At 42.8% G+C, this 14,598-nt stretch overlaps 1 pseudogene; it reads right to left on the reverse strand.

Moving 5' to 3' along the window:
• Nucleotides 1-8,445: 8,445 nt before the first annotated feature.
• LOC141107021 (5S ribosomal RNA) lies at nt 8,446-8,554 on the reverse strand (annotated as a pseudogene).
• Nucleotides 8,555-14,598: the final 6,044 nt, after the last annotated feature.

Here is a 14,598-nt window from a genome sequence, read left to right on the forward strand (position 1 = left end):
ACATTCAGCATACAGAATAAGATAACTGGCACCATGCAGACACAATATCATATACTAAGGACTACATTCAACATACAGAATAAGATAAGTGGCACCATGCAGTCAAGATATCATATACCGAGAACTATATTCAGCATACAGAAATGGTATTGTGCAGCATCTAAACATGCAGAATAAGAACAGATATTGAGATCTACATTCGGCATACAGAAGATGTCAAACCGTACTTATATAGGGAGGGAGTATAACAAAAGAAGTAGTACTATGCTATGTCTGTATGTAAATGTTGTCAGCCTTTAAGAAACCATAACCAACACAGCATCATGTACATACTGCATTTTACACTTATAAACAATGGGGGAGATTTACTAAAACTGGTGCACTCAGAATTGGGTGCAGCTGTGCATGTCAGTCAATCAGCTTCTAACTTCAGCTTGTTCAATTAAGCCTTAACAATAAAACCTGGAAGCTGATCGGTTTCTCTGCAGAGCTGCACCAGATTTTGCACTCTCCGGTGTTAGTAAATCTCCGCCATTGCCTTGTAAAATAAGGGTCTACTGCCAACTATGCAGAGAGGAGGGATGAGTCAGGTAGAGTGATATGGTGAAAGGGGACAGGGCGACTCCCTGGATTTTAGGGTTAGTTAACATGGCTGTATATTGGAAGCATAACAAAAAGTACATTAAAATAGACAGTGTTTTGTTCAGAGGTGTAAATGTATTATATTATAACGGTTCCTCTGTGTTGAAAAGGCTGATAAATGCTGCTCTAGGTACTCAAGTTCCCTCCCACGTTACAAAGACACACTGGGGTTGATTTACTAAAAGCAAATAGACTGTGCCTTTTGCAAAGTGCAGTTGCACTCTGCAAGACCAGTTGCACCAGAGCTTAGTAAATGAGCAGAAGCTCTGCTGCCTTCCATCATCCAATCATGTGTAAGTAAAAATGCTGTTTTTTTTATTTTCCTTGCATGTGATTGGGTATTGTTTGCAAAGTGAAGCTTTATCTCATTTACTAAGCTCTAGAGCAACGTCACTTTGCAAAGTGCACAGTCTATTTGCCTTTAATAAATCAACCCCATTGGTAGGTTAATTGGCCACTGTCTAAATTGGCCCTAGTAAGTGTAAGTATATACAGTATGAGGAGTAGGAGCACATAAGTTAGGGACCTCAGATTGTAAGCTACTAGAGGGGAGGGGCTGATGTGAATGTACATTATGTAAACCACTGTGTAAATTGTCATAGCTGTATAAAAAATAACTATAATAAATTATCTGGTATATTGATGAAGAGACATGTCTTTCTTTGTGTTGATCTTTTTAAATGAGCAAAAATATAATCACAAATAATTTTTTTTAACAAAATTGTATTCAATTTTGTGTTTTTGGTGTGTTGGAGTGTGTGGGGTTTTGGGGGTTTTTTTTTCTCTCGCTCTTTCTTCTTTCCTGTATCGGGCTTCACTATGACCAGTGTGCGCTGCCTCTCCCTGAATGTCAATGGATTGAATATACCGGAGAAGCGCACAGTGGACCTACGTGAACTCTGGCGCATGCGCGCTCAGGTGGTATTCATACAAGAGACACATTTCCAATCCGGGAAGACACCAAAATTTAAAGATGAAAGATATCCATATGTTTTCCACAGTACAGCCCCAGACTCTAAGACGAGGGGGGCGAGTATCTTGCTTTCTGGGACGGTTCCATGGTCCTACGCCGACCAGATGAGGGATCCGGAAAGACGCTACCTTTTTCTTAAGGGCGACTTAGCTGGCCGTCGAGTTACTTTGGCGTCCATCTATTTACCGAACCAGGCACAGTTGAGTTGTCTTAATGGAATTCTTAATAATCTACAGGTTTTTATGGAGGGTGGACTGATACTGGGTGGAGATTTGAATGTGGCCCTTGATCCTTTACTGGACGTTTCTAAATCCGCTACACATCTATCTTATCAATATCTTAGACGAATAAAAAAAGCTATACAATCTATGCGACTTGTAGATGTTTGGAGAGTCCAGCATCCAGCCGAACGTGACTACACTTTCTATTCGGCGCCACACAATAGTTACTCTAGAATCGATTATGTGTTAATATCTCAATCTTTACTACCAGCGGTGGTCAACTCGACCATCGGGACATTGACGGTATCAGATCATGCTCCGGTGTCTTTAGATCTTCAGCTGTCTAAGCCGGCTAACAGACCATGGACATGGAAACTTAATGAATTGCTACTACAAAAAGGCCAACTTCGGAACGAGCTTTCAAGCGAACTAATTAGAATCTTTAATGAAAATGACTCAGCAGAAATCTCCCCACTCATTCTATGGGAAACACATAAATGCGTTATGCAAGGTATATTGATTAAAAAGGCAACGGAAATAAGTAAAAAAAAACAAAGAGTGTTTCAGGATCAATTAAAATTGGTAGCAGAGTTAGAGACTAAACATAAAAAATCACTTTCACAAACCGTAGCAGTAGATCTCAGGATACAGCGGGAAAAACTCTCTTCTTTGATGAAACAGGAGGCCAGCATACAGACAGCTAGAGCTAGAAATGTACACTATGAACAAGGGAACAAATCAGGCAAACTCCTGGCACATTCACTTAGGGAAAACTCACGTAGAAACTATGTCCCACATATAGACTCTGACGGAGAGAACCATTTCTTCAAATCTAATAAAATCGCAGAGGTTTTTCGAAAATATTACCAGTCATTATATAACTTATAGACGAATACCCCGTCAGACCAAACGGCACAAAAGCAACAATTAATTAGAGAGTACCTTGCCTCCTCAGGTTTACCATCAATCTCTGACGACTCGGAGGCACTAAATGCGCCGATATCAATTGACGAATATATGAACGCAATCAGTACGTTAAAGCCACATAAAGCTCCCGGCCCAGATGGGTATACAGTAGTCTATTACAAGGTATTTGCTCCCATTTTAGGTCCAAGATTTACAAAAGCATTTAATTCCCTCCTAGAAGATCGACCCTTACCGACTGACACTCTTAGGGCACATATTGCAGTCATTCCTAAGGAAGGCAAGGACCTCACCCAATGTAAGAACTATAGACCAATCTCATTATTAAATGTCGATTTGAAAATTTTCACAAGGATATTAGCTACAAGATTACAACCTCTCCTTCAGACTGTCATCCACATCAGGTAGGCTTTATGCCTACCAAATAGGCTAAAGATAATACCACTAGGGCTTTAGATATTATTAATCTGGCTCATTCTCGTAAAATACCACTATGTCTGCTATCGTCTGACGCTGAGAAAGCCTTTGACAGGGTGGATTGGACATTTCTGAAGGAGACGTTGACCCATATTGGAGTTGGGAAAGCATTTGGTAAATGGATAGAGGCTATATACTCTGTTCCATCTGCGGCGGTAAGAATTAATGAGGTAACCTCCTCATACTTTAACCACTTCAGCTCCGGAAGGATTTACCCCCTTCCTGACCAGAGCACTTTTTACAATTTGGCACTGCGTCGCTTTAACTGCTAATTGCGCAGTCATGCAATGCTGTACCCAAACGAAATTTGCGTCGTTTTCTTCCCACAAATAGAGCTTTCTTTTGATGGTATTTGATCACCTCTGCCGTTTTTATTTTTTGCGATATAAACGGAAAAAGACCGAAAATTTTGAAAAAAAATGATATTTTCTACTTTTTGTTATAAAAAAATCCAATAAACTCAATTTTAGTCATACATTTAGGCCAAAATGTATTCGGCCACATGTCTTTGGTAAAAAAAATGTCAATAAGTGTATATTTATTGGTTTGCGCAAAAGTTATAGCGTCTACAAACTAGGGTACATTTTCTGGAATTTACACAGCTTTTAGTTTATGACTGCTTATGTCTATTCTTGAGGTGCTAAAATGGCAGGGCAGTACAAAACCCCCCAAATGACCCCATTTTGGAAAGTAGACACCCCAAGGAAATTGCTGAGAGGCATGTTGAGCCCATTGAATATTATTTTTTTTTGTCCCAAGTGATTGAATAATGACAAAAAAAAAATTACAAAAAGTTGTCACTAAATGATATATTGCTCACACAAGCCATGGGCATATGTGGAATTGCACCCCAAAATACATTCAGCTGCTTCTTTTGAGTACGGGGATACCACATGTGTGGGACTTTTTGGGAGCCTAGCCGCGTACGGGGCCCCAAAAACCAATCACCGCCTTCAGGATTTCTAAGGGCGTAAATGTTTGATTTCACTCCTCACTACCTATCACAGTTTTGAAGGCCATAAAATGCCCAGATGGCACAAAACCCCCCAAATGACCCCATTTTGGAAAGTAGACACCCCAAGCTATTTGCTGAGAGGCATGTTGAGTCCATGGAATATTTTATATTTTGACAGAAGTTGCGGGAAAGTGACAAATTTTTTTTTTTTTTTGCACAAAGTTGTCACTAAATGACATATTGCTCACACAGGCCATGGACATATGTGGAATTGCACCCCAAAATACATTTAGCTGCTTCTCCTGAGTACGGGGATACCACATGTGTGGGACTTTTTGGGAGCCTAGCCGTGTACGGGGACCCAAAAACCAATCACCGCCTTCAGGATTTCTAAGGGCGTAAATTTTTGATTTCACTCCTCACTACCTATCACAGTTTTGAAGGCCATAAAATGCCCAGATGGCACAAAACCCCCCCAAATGACCCCATTTTGGAAAGTAGACACCCCAAGCTATTTGCTGAGAGGCATGTTGAGTCCATGGAATATTTTATATTTTGACACAAGTTGCGGGAAAGTGACAAATTAAAAAAATTTTTTTTTTGCGCAAAGTTGTCACTAAATGATATATTGCTCACACAGGCCATGGGCATATGTGGAATTGCACCCCAAAATACATTTAGCTGCTTCTCCTGAGTATGGGGATACCACATGTGTGGGACTTTTTGGGAGCCTAGCCGCGTACGGGGCCCCGAAAACCAATCTCTGTCTTCAGGATTTCTAAGGGTGTAAATTTTTGATTTCACTCTTCACTGCCTATCACAGTTTCGGAGGCCATGGAATGCCCAGGTGGCACAAACCCCCCCTCCCCAAATGACCCCATTTTGGAAAGTAGATTTCCCCACTGGCTTTTGCGTTCTGTTTCCTGAGAGGCATGGTGAGTATTTTGCAGCTCTCATTTGTTTTTGAAAATAAAGAAAGACAAGAAAAAACATTTTTTTTTTCTTTTTTCAATTTTCAAAACTTTGTGACAAAAAGTGAGGTTTGCAAAATACTCTTCACCAAAATGCTACCCAAAAAACTGTTAGCGATCGCAGTGATCAGGCCTGACTCTGCGAACGCTGCAGTTATGCGTTTAGTGTTTTGTAAGTGACAGTGATCGATCAATACTGCACTTGGGTGGGCTGGGCTGGGCGGAGGGGCAAAATGCAGGTGCTAGCAGGTATCTGGGCTGATCCCGCTAACGCTGCATTTTTGGGAACCCTAAACTGCTGGGGACGCTAGTATAGATCTGATCGGATCAGATATTGATCCGTTCAGATACTATACCACTAAGGGAGGCGTATGCTGCGTGCGTGGGTGTTAGCAGTACTGGCGCTAACCTGACGCTGCCTGGGGCGACGCATATCACCGCCGGGCGATCAGGGGGCTAAACCTTTATTCGGTAATAAACGGCGGGTGCCCTGACACTATAAAAAATAAACAAACTAACCAGCGTCACCCGTAAAGGTTATACGGTGATCAGTGGTGAAAGGGTTAACTAGGGGCAATCAAGGGGTTAAAACCTTTATTAGATAGTATATGGGGGTCCCTGTCGCTATAAAATGCTGACGGTGAACCTATATATTTACCTCCCTAACTAGCGTCACCAGTGACACTAATACAGCGATCAGAAAAATGATCGCTTAGCGACACTGGCGACGGGGGTGATCAAGGGGTTAAAACTTTATTAGGGGGGGTTAGGGGGGTACCTTAGACCTAAAGGGGGCTAACACTAACTGCCCTACCACACTAACTGTCACAAACTGACACCATGCAGCAATCAGAAAAAAAAAAACTGCTTGGTGTCAGTGTGACGGGGGGGGGGGGGGTGATTGGGGGGGTGATCGGGGGTGTATTGTGTGCCTGGCATGTTCTACTGTGATGTGTTGGTGCACTCACATTGCAGTCTTCTCTCCTCTGCGCCGGAACGGAAAATGCCGAGCCGAGGAGAGATTACATCATTTCCTCTGCCTCTGTGTATAATAGAGAGGCAGGGAAATGATCTGATTGGCTAGGAGCGATCGCGAGGGGGGGGCCACAAATGGATGGCCTCCCCCTCACCTCCGATCGCCGGGGAAGATTTGCCGACCGCCGCGTACCTGTAAGTCCTTTTGCCTGCCCGTGCCATTCTGCCGACGTACATCGTTGTGCGGCGGTCGGCAACTGGTTAACATGAGCAACGGTATTACACAGGGATGCCCTTTGTCCCCAATGATATTCATATTAACCCTCGAACCATTTCTGCGACATGTTCGACAAAATATCGATATACAGGGTTGCTCAATCGACAAAACTGAGCACAAAACTGCAGCATATGCAGACGACATATTGTTTTTCATCACCTCACCAGAAACCACGTTACCAAACCTTGTAAATGAGTTTGATCGCTATAGCTTAATCTCTAATTTTAAAATTAATACTCAAAAATCAGAGATATTAAACATTACGTTGCCAACAGCACGAGCACAGGCTCTTCAATCGTCGTTTTCCTTCCCCTGGGTAGCCTCATCTCTGACATATCTAGGAGTCAAATTGATTTCCTCAATAGACAAAGTCTTCCAAGCAAATTTTCCACCGTTAATACGGGAATTTTCATCTGATTTGGAAAGATGGAATAAAGGCCCCTATACATGGATGGGTAGGAATGCCATTCTTAAAATGAATATTCTTCCAAGGTTACTATACCTCCTTCAGACTCTGCCAATAGCTGTCCCAGAGCCCTTTCTGAAATCAATACGTAGTATTTTTATTAAATTTATTTGGGCAAAAAAGCATCCGCGTCCATCTTTCAATTTACTGGCTATGCCAAAGGCTAGAGGAGGTATGGCTTTTCCCGACCCGATAAGATACTACAAAGCAGTACACCTTGCTAGGGTACTTGCTTGGTGCAGAGACGAGGGACACAAAACCTGGATAGCGATTGAACAATCATGTACGGAGATTCCTCTTCGATGTCTGCCATGGCTACAACTTAAAACTCTTGGAACTTTAAGACATCACCCCTTGATAGGGGCAACTTTAAAAGTATTCCAACAGAGCCACTTTTTCTCAAGATTTGACGGGGAAATCACTCGGCTCCATCCTGTGTTGGGAAATCCACTATTTCCCTCTGGCTACACAGACAGCCGCTTTAAGCAAATTATGGGCCATGGTAGATTTCGATTAGGGGATTTTCTTGAAGCATCAAGGTTGAAGACAAGGTCGGAAATGCAATCGCTGTTCTGTCCGCCACTGGATCCACGGCGGATGCAAAAGCTTACACATTTCCTAACCTCCCTTAATAGGGAAGATCAGATCGCTTAAATACACAAAATATAGCAGTGCAGCGCTCAATACAGGTCAGATGTATACACATAAAATGTACATATTAAACGTACATCAATAAAACGCATGAGGCAAAGTCCCAAAAAGTATATCTTAGTCCGAGGAGATCAAAAGCTGCCCACTTGCAGAAGGGGGATCCCTCAGTTGGCAAGGAAAGGGTGCAGTGATAGGATAAGATTGTATTCGTTGTATCACCACCAATGTGAACCTCCACCAAGGGTCTAGGCTGCTCACCTTATTGAGTGGACCTTCTGCGTTAACAGCAAGGTCACTCATGCATTCCCTTCCACAGGGTAGATTATGGAGATAGGGGTCCACAGGCAGTGTCCCAAATTCAGTCTCATCGGTTGATATATATCATGTTGAAAACAAAAATAACAGGACATAGTGCTCTCCATATGAAAAGGTATAAAATTTATTAAATAAGAAAAATATTACTCACAAAGCAAGCACTGTTTCCCAGTGCAGGAGTATACAGCATAAAATGAACCAGATGGGTGGCTGTACTGACATGACAGAGCCCCTCGCACGCGTCCGTGTGGACTTCCTCAGCGAATCTGATTGGGGGCCCGTGTGTCAGCTCTTATATCTAATCCTGGTTCCACATACAATTCATGATGATACTGGAAACCCCGCCCACTCTCCAATAATACATAGGTGAATGGACTTAACTACTAAGTAGTAGAGAATCAGGAGTGGCTACAAATCTAATAGGGCACAAGCAAGCTGAATACACTGATAACTTACTGATAGGCAGCCACCATTCCTCCCATGTTATGAGCTAAAGCACTTCCATGTCAAATCCTTATCTTCCAATAGCAGTGAACACTGCTGTGTCCTGAAAGACAGCCTGCCCCCATTTCCGGGTCAAAAAAAAAAGAAAATTTTAAGCCTACGTCACCTGGTACTCCCAGGCAGTCTCCCATCCAGGTACTAACCAGGCCCCACCCTGCTTAGCGTCCAAGATCGGGCGCTTTCAGGGTGATGTGGCTGTAGGCAAATCCATCTCGTTCAATGGCAACTAACGCTGCTGCGTCCTGGGAAGAAGCCCGCCCTCTAAAGGGGCGTTCGTATGGAGACGGGGATGGGGGGCGGGAGCACAACAAACAAACCGCCGCTTTCATACATGTCGCTCACAGACTAAATGAACGGCAACAGGGAGCGCAGACGCAATGCGCGCTCCACCCCTCCCTTCCACGTCACCCCCTGGACAGATCGAGATGCAAACTCCAGTCTCCTTGGCAACGACATGAAATCGCTCCCAAGAGCGCCTCCTTCATTCCTCTGGCCTGTCAGCGTGGGTAATAATAACATTCACCCACAATGGCAAGCAGGCTAAAATAAAATTAGTAACTAATCAGAGACATAGGGAGCAGAAACAAGGCTAACGTTAATAAAATACGCTTAAATACACCATTAGAAAATCTATGCCTTTTGAAAGAGCCTTCTGCACATGGAGTATCGGAGGTATATAAAATATTAATAAATCCCCCCGAAGACTTTGTCCCAAGATTTCTTTCGAAATGGGCAAGAGATCTGGACATTACACTCTCCAAAGAGCAAAGGAGCTATATTTTACACTCTGCTAATTACTCCTCAACTGCCAGCAAATACCAAGAGTTATGCTACCAAATCCTTACAAGGTGGTATAAAGTTCCATCATTACTACAAAAAATGTATCCAGAGCGGACAAATAAATGCTGGCGATGTGGAGAATCAGAGGGTAATATGCTCCACATCTTTTGGTCATGTCGAAAGTTAGTAGATTTCTGGTCTAAAGTTCGAGATACTGTAAGACAATTAACAGAGTATGACCCGGGGTCCAACCCAGCAAGATATCTTCTTCATCTTTCGGACCTCTCAAAGTGTACATATCGGAATTCTCTGGTGGCCCATCTTTTGAATGCGGCAAAGGTCTGTATCCCAGCCTTTTGGAAGCAAGAATCACCCCCCTCGATCTCACTTTGGTTAAAAAAAGTAGCGGATATATACGCCATGGAAACAGGCATTGCGATTACACAGGGTAAGGTGGGGACATTTAATAAAAAATGGAATTCATGGTCTCTTCTGGTCTGCACCAGGGAGTACGGATATGCGCTCGGAGAGCAGGATGGGTCATTATGAGGGGGGGAGAGAGAGCGAGAGAACCTAAATAATGCCATAGGGAAATTTTTGTATTTGGGGTTTTTTTTTTCTCTTTCTTTTTCTGTCTTGTTTGAATTATAAGTCATATGTGTCTACTAAAAACTGAATCACAATGTGCTAAGTTATACTCTGCAAATTGGAAGCAGCAATAACGATAATTGTTTTATATGTATATATATATATATATATATATATATATATATATATATATATATATATATGAAAATGTATTTTTTTTTCTTTTTCTGTGTTTGAAAAAATAAAATATAGAATTAAAAAAAAAAACAAAACAAAATATTGACTACAAAGTACAATGCAAAAAAATAGGCGCACCTTTGAAATAAAGTCTCAATCAATAGTTGTGGAAACCCTGGAGCTAATTTACCATGGTTTTTTTTTTTTTGAAAATTTTTGTTTATTAACATTTTAACAGCTCATACAGTACAGTACAACGTGTACCACAATTCCCCCCCTCTCCCTCCCTTCCCTCCCCCCTAACACTTAGCCTTGTGCAGCCTTTCACTATTGCTGAATCTCTTGCACAGCCTTTGCATATTGTTTTCACTATGGCTAAATCACATTCCATACTCATAAAATATTTTGTTTACTAGAGATCAATGGTACACCCAATCCTCACACAGTCAAATAATTATCTAATCAGGATTACATCATCATTTTACCCAATACTTAGAGTACTTGCTGAAGCACTCCCCCACAGTAGCAAATCAATTCAAAGTGTCCTTGTTATCCAGCCAACATTGCCATACTTTTTCAAATTTTTTTGGACAACCCCTGCTTAAGTATGTTGTTTTGTAAAAAGGTAATGCTTTATTGATTATGCCTTTCCAATAAGACACTGTGGGCGGTTCAGGTTTTTTCCAACACAATAAAATAGCTTTACATGCATAAAAAAGGGAGAGAGAGATCATAGTTCTTTGCGCCCTCCGGGGCGCCAACTCCTCCACTAGACCAAGCAAACAGACTGCGACCGTAACAGGGATCGGTACCGAAAGTACCTTCTGTATAGTGCGTGATACCCCCTTCCAGAACTCCCTTATCGGCTGACACTGCCAAAATATGTGGTCAAAATCAGCATGGCTAACCGTGCATCACCAGCATTCTGTTGCACCTGTACCATATATCCGGGCTATCCTTGCAGGAGTATAATACACCCTGTGGAGTATTTTAAATTGAATGAGCCTATCCCTGGCCGACACCAGAGTCCGGAACGGGTGATCCCACATATCGTCCCAATCTTCCCCCCCAAAATCTGTTACTAATGCACTCCAAGTGTCTTTACATTTATTAAGCATTTTGGGTCTTTCCACAAATAGTTCTTTGTAGACTATTGATAGCGGTTTTTGTAGGTCCTCAGCCCCTAGTATGTTCTCCAATGGGGATGTGCCCAGCTCAAGTGTGTCAGAACTGAACTGAGTAAGAAAAGCATGTCCCAGCTGGAGGTATCTAAATAGATACCAGTTAGGAAGATTATATTTATCTTTAAGTTGGTCAAATGTGAGTAATTTTTTCCCCCCCACTATGTGCTTCAGTTGTTTAATGCCAACCCTGGCCCAAATCACCGGGTCAGGGATCGCACCAAAGTGTGTTAGTCTAGGGTTGAATCATAGGGGGGTGTCCTGTGACCAGCTCCCATCTTCGACTTTCATCAAAACTTGTGCCCTGTCCCATGCACGGACAGTGACACGCATCAAGGCAGTCAGAGATGTGGAGACTTGGGGTCCCCTGTACACTAAATAGGATAGGCTCTCATACGATCCCATGAGAGCTGCCTCTAATACTGTTGCTGAGTCCCCATCATCCCTCATCAACCAGCGTCTGGCAATCACCATCTGTCCCACTATAAAGTATTTGAAAAGATCCGGCATCGCCAGTCCACCTTGACCCCATGGCTCCTGTAAAGTACGGAGGCCAATTCTGGGGTGTGCAGTGGCCCATATGAAAGAGCTAAATAAGCTGTTTACCCTCCTAAAAAAAGAACAGGGGATCCAAATTGGTGTGTTCCGCAGGAAGTACAGGAACACTGGGAGAACCTTCATTTTAAGTAGGTTGACCCTACCAATTAGGGACAATGGGAGATGTTTCCAGGCATCAAGCTGCGATTTGACCTTGACCAATGCAGGGAGTAAATTTATGGACATAAAATCACCAACCCTGGGCGATATACGTATGCCCAGATACTTAAACTCCGTTACCCATGAAATGGGAACCCGTTTGGTTGCCGAGGCCTGGATGTCTGCGTCAATAGCCATTGCACTGGACTTCTCCCAGTTAACCTGTAGTCCCGAAAAGATGGCAAATTTATCCAGTATTTCAAACACTGCCTCTAGCGACGGCCCTGCATCTTTTAGGAAAAGTAGCATGTCATCTGCATAGATTGCAATGCATTCCCGTATACCTCCCACCTCCAGTGCTCCCACGTCAGGGGATCTCCTCAGTGCTATGGCCAAAGGTTCAATCGCTAGGGCGAATAGAGATGGTGACAACAGGCACCCCTGGCGTGTGCCTCTACCCACTGTAAATTGGGAGGAGACCAAGGTGCCCAGCTTTATGACCGCTTTGGGATTGCTATACAATAATGAAATCCAGGTCATGAACACGTCCCCAAATCCCATGTGGCGCAGTACCGCCAGCATATATTTCCAGTCGAAAAGCTTTGGCCATGTCGAGGGACACTACCACCCTAGTTCCTGACTTGTCATGATCAATCTGCAAATGAGTAAACAGTCTGCGTAAGTTAGTGTCTGTCGATTTTTGAGGCATGAAACCCGTCTGGTCTATGTCTATTAAGGTAGTAATAACTTGGGACAGTCTTGTAGCTAAGACCTTTGTTAGAATTTTTAGATCCTGATTTAGTAGTGCTATGGGTCTGTAGGAGGAGCAAGTCAAAAGGTCCTTGCCTGGTTTTGGCAATAGAATCACCTGTGCTTCTAAGAATGAGTCTGGGAGGCATTTATGTTTAAGACAATAATGAAACAGAGCTCTCAGTCTGGGAACCATGTCCTCTATATGTAGTCTATACCACTCAATACAAAAACCATCTGGTCCGGGTGATTTATGAGGAGGGAAGGCCCTGATAGCCGTTTCAATTTCTTTGTCAGTTATGTCAGCTTCCAAAACATCCCTATCCCTCTCAGTCAGTACCGGCACATTCAATGACGCCAATAATGCATCTAATTCTTGATTATCATAGACTGGTATAGGAGCATACAAGGCCTTGTAGTACTCCACAAACGTATCCATAATATCAGTTGGGTTTGTGAGAATGTCTCCCCGGTCATTTTTAATACATGGTATGTTTGTTTGTATCCTCTGTTCTGCCACTAACATTGCCAACAACTTTCCATTCTTATCTCCCTGCTCAAAAATGGATTCAGCTCTTTTTGCCCTGGATGTATGTGTTAATTCGGTAAAGTGAAGTGCCAGCACTCGCCTTGCCTCTAGTAGCTCTTCATATGTTATATCAGACTGATCATTTGCGTGAGCAAGTTCACAGACCCTTTCTTTTTCCTGCAATTCCTGTTCTTTTTTATTGTGGGACCTGCGGGCCTGCTTAATGGCCGAGATATAATGTCCAAGCATACAAGCCTTGAACGCATCCCATACTGTGGTGGGGTCTGCCGAGCCTATATTATCTTTCCAGTAGTCAGTGAAATGTGGCGTCACATGGGAGGACACCTCTTCCACCTCCAACCAGCCAGGGTTTAACCTCCATGCCCCCCCCTAAGAGCCGAGGGAATACTAATATGCACCGATAGTGGTGTGTGATCTGAAATGCCCCCAGCTAGGTAACTAGCTCCTCCAATTTACCATGGTTTTTGATGATAACACAAATACTACCTAATTATCTTGCCATTGTGGCTGGCTATTGTTAATTACCGCAATTACTGCAGTACTGTAAGTATTATGTTTTATCTTTAAATTGGTGAATTAAAGGGGGGTCCCACTTTCAAGAAAGCAAAAAAAAAAAGATGTCAGCTGATCTTGCTTTAATGCAGTAATTGATATTGCCTAAAAAAAAAAAAAAGTCTTTGGGTTCCTAAATTGTTTGGAACTGCAATTTCCTTTATCTGATGAAACCCATTCTTTTTTCCTGGAAACTAATGTGTTCTCACCGGGGGAGATTTACTAAAACCGTTGCACATGGAATCAGCTTTAATTAAGATTTGACAATAAAACCTGGAAGCTGATTGGTTACTATGCACAGTTGCACCAGATTCTGTGTGCACCAGTTTTAGTAAATCTCCCCCACTGTCCTGAGACAGCACTAGACCAGAAGGATGGCTTCACACACATATACATCTATGCAGCCTAGAAAGTTGTCTAGGCACTGATTCATTTCCATTTTCAGATCTGTTTACATGAACTCTAATGCCCTATACACACGATCGGAAATGCCACCAGCAAAACAATGATGAGAGGTTTTGGTCGGAAAATGCGACCGTGTGTATGCTCCATCGGACTTTTGCTGGCGGAATTCCAGCCAGCAAAAGATTGAGAGCACGTATGCTCGGAAACAATTCGACGCATGCTTAGAAGCATTGAACTGCATTTTCTCGGCTCGTCGTAGTGTTGTACGCCACCGCGTTCTTGACGGTCGAAGGTTCAGAGAACTTTTGCGTGACCGTGTGTATGCAAGGCAAGCTTGAGCGGAATCCTGTCGGAAAAGCCATCATACCTTTTTCTGACCAAAATTCCAATCATGTGTACGCAACATTAGAATAGAAATCCAGCCAAAACTTTTAGACAGAATGGGGAAGGGGTATATCCTTTGTCAGGATTCTGCGGATATCTGTATGCCCATTGTGAGGATTTCTTCTAATTTCCAAGACAGCGGGCTCTAGAACAAGTGAGAAGAAGTCATTAAAAGGAAATACAT

The sequence above is a fragment of the Aquarana catesbeiana genome, linkage group LG08 (assembly GCF_042186555.1).
Source record: "Aquarana catesbeiana isolate 2022-GZ linkage group LG08, ASM4218655v1, whole genome shotgun sequence".
Classification (NCBI taxonomy): Eukaryota; Metazoa; Chordata; class Amphibia; order Anura; family Ranidae; genus Aquarana; species Aquarana catesbeiana.